Source organism: Coloeus monedula (genome assembly GCF_965178545.1).
Source record: "Coloeus monedula genome assembly, chromosome: 32".
Classification (NCBI taxonomy): Eukaryota; Metazoa; Chordata; class Aves; order Passeriformes; family Corvidae; genus Coloeus; species Coloeus monedula.
In genome coordinates, this window is record NC_138812.1 from 3,323,974 (window position 1) to 3,333,393 (window position 9,420).

Genomic DNA, 9,420 nt, shown 5'->3' on the forward strand with positions numbered 1-9,420 from the left:
TGTAGAGCCAAGGAGACCACTGTGATATTGCTGGGCCTCAGGGGAACAAAGATCTCTTGTGATACCATGGGGCCTCATGGAACTAAGGGGCAATTGTGATGCTGCAGGGCCCCAAGGCTGCAAAGAACGTGGAACAGGACTGGTTGGCTTGGCCTCCTGGGGGCCACCTGCCTGGTCCAGCTGACCTTGGCATGTTGAGGGTTGCTTCTCCTCTGCCCCTGAAACGCTGGAGTTCTGTGCTTTCCTTTCTGTGGGAAAGAGCTGTCCTCCTCCAGGGACCCATGGCCGAAATTAGGATTCTACCTCCAAATTGGATTCTATCCAAGGATTGTTCCCATGTGAAACCTGCCAGGACAGACAGCTCAGGCTGGCCTTGGCCTCTTAGGGGCCACCTCGCATCTGCCTTCAAAACACAGGGGGGCTGTGCTTTTCTTGCCATGGAAAAAACCATCTTTCAAGTCCAGCCATCCATGGCCAAAATTGGGAATCCACCTCTGAAATTCCATCTATCCAAGGAATAGCTCCCAGACAAAAGCTGCCAGGAATGTCCAGCTTCCCTTGGCTTCCTGAGGGCCAGCTCTCATCTGCCTTTGAAACACTGGGGCTCCTCACTTTTCTGCCAGTGGAAAAGAACTGTCCTTATGGGTCAGACGTCCATGGACAAAAGTGGGATTTGGCCGCCCAAGATCCGTCTATCCAAGGATTGCTCCAAGACAAAAGCTGCCAAGACAAACAGGTCTGGCTGGCCTTGGCCTCCTTGAGCCACCACTAATCAGCCTTTGAAACACTGGGGCTCTGCCCTTTCCTTCCTGGCGAGAAGAACTGTCATTCCGGTCCAGGCACCCACAGCTGAAATGGAATTCCACCTCCAAAACTCCCCATATGTCCAAGGGTTGCTTTCAGACAGAAGCTGCAAGGACACACAGGTCTGGCTTGCCTTGGCCTCTGGTGGCTGCCTCTCATCTGCCTTCAAAACACTGGGCTTCTGTGGTTTCCTTGCTGTAGAAAAGAACTGACCTTCTTGTCCAGGTGCCCGTGGCCTCAAGCACATGATCACTACACAGGGACAAAGGAGCTCTGTGCTCAGTGGAGTGGAGACTGAGGACAGCGGAGGAGAGTCCTGGGAGGGCTTGAAGGGTGGTTTCAGAGATGGTGGATCCTTTTGACACAGTAGAGAACAGCCGGCAAAAGAAAGAATTAATGCAAAGGGCAGCTGGGGAGGTCCAAACTGGACACGAGGAGAAAGGAATTTCTCTCCCCGGGCAGTGCAGTGGTGCAACGTGTCCCCCAGAAGGAGTCTGGAGCAGCCCAAGGCTCTGTGTGCCCAGGCAGAGGCAGGCAGGACGCAGAGCTGCCAGCAAAGGAAGGGGCCAGCCAGGTGGGGCAGCCGGGGGGATGAGGACAGCCTGCAGGGACAGAGGCGCAGGGCAGGGACACGGTGGGACAGCCTGGGCCGGAGAGGGCAGAGGGGTGTGCAGAAGCTGAAAGGCCCTGACAGAGGCAACTTCTGCAGCACTTTGGCCAGGGCTGCTGGCCCTGGCCCTGAGGCCAGTTGGGAGACAAGTGACCCCTGCAGCCCTGGGGCCTCATTGCCTCTTTTTTCCTGCTCAGCAGCATGGCAGGGGCCACCCCATGGTCCTGCCCTTGGCATTGCACATGCCCACATCCCAGTGCCCCGGGAAGAGTCCCGAGCACTGAGGGAGGGACAGGATCTGCCTTTCCGGCGGCTGGGGCACTGCCTGCAGCCAGCCCGGGCACAGCACAGAGGCACAGAGGGGTTCCATCCGTTAGGGCTGGGAAGATGCTGAGAAGTGACCGGGGGAGAATCATTCCCAGCCCTTGACACAGGAAGCCTCTGGCTGCAGGACAGTGCAGCTGCAGTTCCTGGAGTGATCTCCTCAAGCTGGAACATGCCACTGACTGTGGATTCAGGAAGTACATTCTCTGAGTATCTCTGGTGTAGAACATGAGGACATGCTCAGGCCTTCAGCTCAGTCCAGTAGTATTTCCAACACAATCCTTTCTATAGGGATGAAATTTCCTGAGACTGTTTTCAGTCTCCTACTCTTGGGGAATGGGAGGGGGGAAGTGATAAAGGCATTCATCATTTTTAAGAGTCCCTAAGGCATCGGAACTGTAACTTGAGTGCTCTGCAGGAGTTTCCTAAAGTGCTTTCAAGACACTCCTCTGCCCATGCACCCCACCGGCATCACCTTTGCTGGACCCACCGGGCTCAGTCTGAGCTGTCCTTTCTCCCAGCTGCAAACAGAACCTGTCCCCAGCCAGTGCCCTGCACACAGGCAGGTTTCTGTAGGGCCAAGGAGAGTGCACAGAGATATGGGGTCTGTGAGTGCTGGCAGGAAGAGGTCAGGCACAGGGAAACACCTCCGGGAGGAAGATCTTCAGCAAGCAGAGAGAAGATCAGGCAATGAGAGAAAACAAAAGGCAGAAATGTTGTGGCAGGGAGAGCTTAGAGACCTCCACAGGATGCCCTCGAGTGCAGCCCCTCCCTCTGAACAAGCCCCCTCCCCTCCTCTCTCCCTCAGCCAAGCCTCTGCCCTCAGGGCCGGGGGTCCAAGGCGTGAAGCCCCTCCTGGGCAGGCAGAGCTGCAGCAGAGCCGTGGGGCAGCTCTGCAGCCCCGGGCCCAGTTCCCTCTGCAGAGCACAGGGCTGGGAGCAGCTGCCCGGCCCTGGGGGCTCTGGGAGGGGGCACAGCTGGCTCAGGGTGACGCTGGCCCCAGAGCCCGGCTGTGGGCAATGCAGCCAGGGAAGGAGCTCCATCTCCCTACATCCAATGCCATCATTAGGACACTTGGCTTTCTTCTTGAGGATTCCCCCTAAGCTCTGAGCTTGCCTCCAGGGCGCAAACAGGTCGTGTAGCATCTTGGTGTTACCTGAAAGCCCCACAGTGAGACACAAAAGTTTTATGATGGAGAAAGGGCTGTTGGGTTGGTGAAATGAGCCATGTGTGTATTTGGCTACCAGTGTGGGGCTGAGAGCTCGAGAAGGGGATGGACATTTGATGGGCTGTGGTGGATCGATCTGCTCTCAGCAGCATTGGGATGGTTTTTAAGGGAAATATGGGAGGGTGATTATCCTCTATCTGAGAAGGGTGAAAGGCCAGAGGATCTTGGAACAGGACAGAGTGACAGACCAGCTCCCCTCACTCTCCACTCACCACCTTGCCTCACAGAACTCGCTCTATTCTCCCCGAGGGCAGCAGAAATGCTGAGTGTTTCTGACATCCAAAAACAGTCAGCAGGGGAGATGAAGAGGAGCTATAAAAACCTCTAGAACACTTTAACAGCTTTTGCCATTCCTGTTCTTGGGCCCTGGGAGTGCCCTTGTGTTAGCTGGGCTTTCAAAGTGGAACACCAGGACAGGTCCCTGTCCCCCTCCCACTTCTGCACAGCAAGGCTGAATTATAAAAACCCCCGGAGCAACTGCCCTGAAACTCATGTCACACTCAGCCAGCACCAACCAGGGCTGCGGCTGGAGCTGAAGGAAGATCTGCTAGAAAAACAGAAGGGTGTTGTCGGTGATCGAACACGGACTTGGCCGGCTGCATGCAAAGCCAAATTCTATCGCACAAGTCCCATCTTTATATACTGTTCAAACCAGCAGTTCAGCAGCTACAAACTTCAGCTGCTAAGGTTCTATGTTTTACATCTCCAAGGGCTACAGATTACCATCTCCTCGCCAATCTCCCATTAACTATCCTACTCTTTGTCTCGCCTCTTGCTCTTTGTCTCGCCTCCTGCCAGACACGGCCCCGGCCCGCCCCGTCTCTCGCAAGGCCCCACGCCAGCCAAAGCCCTTCTCTGTGGCCACACTCTGAATCCCCATAAGGTGTCAGTGTGTGACAGGAGAAGGATTTGTGGGGCATGTCTTTGATTTTGCTGAGAGACGTTTCCCTTAAGCTGTCACTGACTTCTCCATGAACAGGTCCCCATGGCCAGACACGGCGAGTGTCCAACAGCAGCTCCATCAGCCCCTTCCTCCTGCTGGCATTGGCAGACACGCGGCAGCTGCAGCTCCTGCACTTCTGCCTCTTCCTGGGCATCTCCCTGGCTGCCCTCCTGGGCAGCGGCCTCATCATCAGCGCCGGAGCCTGCGGCCAGCACCTGCACAGCCCCATGTTCTTCTTCCTGCTCAGCCTGGCCCTCACCGACCTGGGCTCCATCTGCACCACTGTCCCCAAGGCCATGCACAATTCCCTTTTGGGACACCAGAACCACCTCCTAGGCAGGAGGTGCTGCACAGCCTCTTTCTCTTTCTCTTTTTCATTTCAGCAGAGTTTTCCCTCCTCGCTGTCGAGTGCTACGAGCGCTACGTGTCCATCTGCAAAGCCCTGCACTACGGGACCCTCCTGGGCAGCAGAGCTTGTGCCCACATGGCAGCAGCTGCCTGGGCCAGTGCCTTTCTCTACGCTCTCCTGCACACGGCCAATACATTTTCCCTGCCCCTGGGCCAGGGCAATGCCCTGGGCCAGTTCTTCTGTGAAATCCCACACATCCTCAAGCTCTCCTGCTCACACTGCCACCTCAGGGAGCTCGGGCTTGTTGTGTTTTCCATCTGTTTAACTTTTGGTTCTTTTGTGTTCATTGTTTTCTCCTATGTGCAGATCTTCAGGGCTGTGCTGAGGATCCCCTCTGAGCAGGGATGGCACAAAGCCTTTTCCACGTGCCTCCCTCACCTGGCCGTGGTCTCCCTGTTCCTCAGCACTGGCTTTGTTGCCTGCCTGAAGCCCCCCTCCATCTCCTCCCCATCCCTGGACCTGGCACTGCCAGTTCTGTACTCGGTGGCACCTCCAGCCCTGAAGCCCCTCATCTACAGCCTGAGGAACCAGGAGCTCAGGGACGCCCTGAGGAAAGTGATGACTGGATGCTTTCCAGAAGCAAAAACCTGCCTGTTTTCAGCTCCATAGGCTAAAGTGTAATCATTAGAGGCCCAGCCTGCCTTCTCAGGTTGTTTTGGTGGTGGTGGTTTTGGTGGCTTTTTTTTCTTCTCATATGTTAAGGTTGTATCCAAAAGATTTTGTTATGCATCTTATTCACTGTTTACGGGCTGAATGTGACTGTTGGCAGGGACTGTGTCAATAAGGAGTCTGCTCTGTGGGTATTCACATTAAATAAAGGACCCATCAGCAAGGTGTCTGTTTGAGATCCTTTGGTTAAGTCCATCCCTGGAGCTGGAGGGCAGGGCCAGTGTTGCAGGCATTGGGGGGGAAGAGTCCCAGCAGAGCAGCACAGCCAGGGAGCAGCAGAGCTTGGTCTTTTCAGAGCTCCTCTCTTATTACTTCCACTCTCTCCTTTGGAGCCGCTGTGATGGTGTAAGGCCAACAGCTCTGTCCGGGTGGTGCGAGTCCTGCTGCGTGTCACAGGCAGGGACAGGCCATGGGCACTGCTGGGACACAGCTGGGCTCCGCCACAGCAGTTCCATCAGCAAAGGGCATCTCCTGAAGGCACTGCAGGAAGGCTTTGCTCTCCCTCCACAGTCACTGTCAGGAACAGGCCCAAGGACCAGACTCTAAAGAGGCTGCCTGTGTTCCTTGTTCTCCCAGGGCTCAGTGGGATGAGATCAGGGTCCCAGTGTGGCCTTCAAGAGACTGGGGTGTGCTTCAGGTTTTGCTTGTTGGTGGCCAGTGCCCACCAGATGGTGAATGGTCTGTGATGAACCTTCCTGGGGCTCTGCAGCTTGTGCCAGGGCTGATGGCAGGGGAATGTTCTTCTGGAGGGACTTGGGAGCTGCCAGCAGAACACGGGGGACCTGCAGGGACAGTGTGTGCCAGGGATCAGCAGTGAGTGGAGCTCACTGGGCACAGGCCTGTCCAGGGTGGGCTCACCCACAGATAAAGGACTGAATGTTTCCTGTGACCCATGAGAGCTCTGCAGCCCAGGGGACACAGCAGGTACAGGGAAAGGAGTCTGAGCAGTGACTCGTCTGACCCTCGGGGAACTTGCAGAGGAGGATCCAGGGCAGCCCCAGCCCATGTGCCCGCCCTGGAACAAGGCAGGCACCTCTGAGCACCCTCCATGGCCACAGCAGAGCCTGTGTGGGAGGGGGTCAGTGCAGGGAGCACCATCAGCTGCAGAGCTCTGTCTCCCAGCTTGAGCAGCACAGCCCAGCAGAGGCAGCCCATGGCCCTGGGAAGCACAGCCCCCATGCTCTGCAGAGCAGCACCCCCAGCTCGGGGGCTCTGGGCAGCAGGGCAGAGGCTACAGCAATGGCTGCTCAGGCCAGCACAGACATGTTCCCCTGGAAAAGGCTCTGTGGGGAGCTGGCATGGGCCAGGAGAAGAGCAGGAGCTCGTGTGTGTGCAGAGGAGCCCTGGCAAGAGGCTGCCCTGTGCCTGGGATGGCAGCAGGAGCAGCCTGAGGAGCCCCGGAGCCAACTCTCTGCTGCTGTGCTGGGCAGCGGGGCCCTGGGGCTGCACGAGCTGCCCGAGCTGAGGATCTCCTGAGCATCCCAGACACAGAGTCACTGTCCCGGACCTGCACTGCCTCCAGTTCCTGCTGCAGGGCCAGACAGGACTGGGCTTCTTTGCAGGGCTGGGGCCGGGGCAGGGAGAGGAAAACAATGGACCCTTGATTGTAGGAGTCCCCACAGTGTCACAATGCTCTCCATGGTTCCACGAGGCCTTGCAGTGTCACGCTGGCCCCTTGGTTCCTTTGGGCCCCACGGTGTCACTATGGCGCCCTTGGTTACACGAGGCCCCGCGGTGTCGCAAGGCCCCTTTGGTTCTCCCAGGGCCCTCAGTGTCTGTTTTGCCAGTGGGCAGGGTCAGCACCAAAGACACAGACACCAAGTTCAGGAATAGTGGAATTTATTATAATGCAAAACTGCAAAGAATCACAAAAGGAGAAGCCCAGCAAAGCACCCAATCATCACTACCCAAGATTGTGTACAGTAATCAAGAAAGAGACAGCACCAGTCACCCTCAGACCTTGCCATCATCCACATCCTCACATCAGCTGGGGGAAGCTGTCCCAGCCAAGGACTGGAGAGCCATTCCCAGACCCTGGGAATTCCTGCAGGTACATCCACCTTTGCGGGCACCGAGGCTTCAACCTCGCTGTGAGAGGGCCCAGCTTTGACAGCGTTGAACAAACAAGCTGACATCACTTCTAGTGTGGGAACATCTGGTCTCATTCTCCTCTTTGGTTTCTCCCAAAGCCTGGCCGGGGCTCAAGGAGGAACCGAGGGAGTTTGATCCTAAACCCCCAAACAAGGCCAGATGGGGCCCTGTCCAGTTTCTAAATACAGAAAGGTAAATCCGTGTTTCACCAATGAACATAGAGCATATTGCTAATAATGCTCTGTTAATGAGCAGATAGAAATAGAACATTTGGTTGGAAGGTTCATGTAGATGTCAACTTTAGCTCAGAGCCTGTTGTTCAGGCCTCAGTCAGGGCCTGTTGTTCAGGCCTCAGTACTTCAATCAGTCCTTTGACCTAGAGACGAACTACAACCTTCACAACAATCCTTTTGATACTACAATCTTTTAGATTTAAGCATTTGAATTACTTTGTTGACAAGCCAAAATATCATACGGGAAGTGCTTTAAGGATATCTTTTCACAATCTTCATAGGAACGCTTAACCCAGCCATGATTAAAGAGCTGTACGTGACTTTGATTCCATTTCCCTTTATACTGGGTGCAACTGAACAGTTCACAGTGTGGGTGCATACAACCTATTCCAGGAGACAACATCCATCCACAGACACTTTTTCCTACATATATTCCTCTTTATCCGATTTAGGCAAGAAATGCCTTTTCTACGAAAATGCAGCGGTCAGGGATCGCCACCCTCGGTCCAGAACCCTGTTTTTATCATGAACTGTGCTCAAGTTTCTAACCCACCGTTTGGGTTGGGCCAGATGGGCCAGCCAAGGCCAGTCATCGAATCCTTCTGGACTTCCACGCACCCAGCAATTACTGAGGTTAAATGAGTTCCCTATCTCTGCTCCTACTGTTAGAAATCTGTTTTCCCAACCAGTGCTCTGATTACAATGACAACATTAAACCAACAAGATCAACCATAGTTTCACTGTTAAGCGGTCCCTTTCTGTCTGCAGAAGTCACTCAGTGGCACATCAGTCTTCACATCGAGCGCCGTGGATCAGAGCACTTTCCAAAGGGACCATTGGGGCAAAGAGGGAGATTTGGTCTGGCAGGCTCTGCAAAACAATATCCTGTAACATCTCTTTGTTCTCACATAGAACACTTGGCTGCAGGGACATGTTCCCATCTTTCTCACCCAGGTTTCAGGATTCAAACAGTGTTGTCTTTGCCTACAGCTCTTCCTTCAGCTGGCTCGGGTGGGCCATTTGGCCTCTGGACCCACACTCTGGCTCCATGATTAGGACTGCTGGATCCAAGCCCTTTATCTCCATGAACAGTAGTGATGTGAGGTGGATGTTCTTTTTTCATGGTTGTTTTAAAAACTGGCAATATCAATAATTGTGCTACCCTGCCGTGGGGTTGAAAAATCCAGTGTTGTTCACTGTTGTTTAACAGAACTACTTTAATTTCTCCTTGATAATCTGCACCAAGCACTCCTCCCACCATATGAACACTTGTCAAGGCCAAGCTTGAGTGAGCAGTTATCAAACCAGTGTCCCGGAGGAATCTGAATTCCTGTGCCGGTATTGATAACTCTCATTTGCTTCTGATTTATCCTAATTAATTCTAATGCGTAAAGGTCCAGCCCTGCAGCCTCTGGGATGGCCCTGTCAGGGGCCATCACCCCCAGAACAATTTCCCAGGAAGTCAGAGTGTCACTGTCCGTGGTTGTATTTCCAAATTGGGTGCAGCCACGCGCATCGAGGCGGTTTCCATTTCCCCAGTGGGCCCATTGTTAAGGATATGGAGCACATCTGTGAGGTGGGTTTTTCATTGCAACAGCTTCCCATCTCCTACATTTTTCAACTGCTCTTTTAACAACCCCTTCATCTGTTCAATCAATTCTGCAGCTTGTGGATAGTCTGGTATATGAAAAACCCAGCAGTCTTACTCACTTTATTTTGCACAGGAACAGACAAAGCATTCCACGTCCTGGCATCAGCAAACCCTATCAAAACAGCCAGTTTCATCCCTTCCTCCTTCATCTCTTGTATACAATCTCACACAGTTTCCCAGCAATGTTGGGGTCCTGGCCAATCATTTTCTGTAGAGTACTTAGTCTTATATCCCTGAGCAGCCAAAGCTAACAAATTGGTATTTGGAGCATTATTTCACAATGTCATTATATACATGTGAAAACATAAACATACAATTTTTATTATATTATATACATGTAGATAATTCTTTTTATTTTTATTCTTGTTGTTATTATTATTATTTCCTTTGCTCAAACAAATCCAAGCTCAAGATTAAAAACTTCTTCTGTGGCTCCATGTGGGAGCGTTTCAACAACA

General features: G+C 53.5%; 1 pseudogene across 1 annotated transcript; it reads left to right on the plus strand.

The window, feature by feature from the left end:
* Positions 1-656: 656 nt before the first annotated feature.
* On the plus strand, positions 657-4,927 carry LOC309583717 (olfactory receptor 14J1-like; annotated as a pseudogene). The gene is made up of 2 exons: positions 657-666; positions 3,946-4,927. The product of its transcript is annotated as an olfactory receptor 14J1-like (transcript).
* The last annotated feature ends 4,493 nt before the right edge of the window (positions 4,928-9,420 follow it).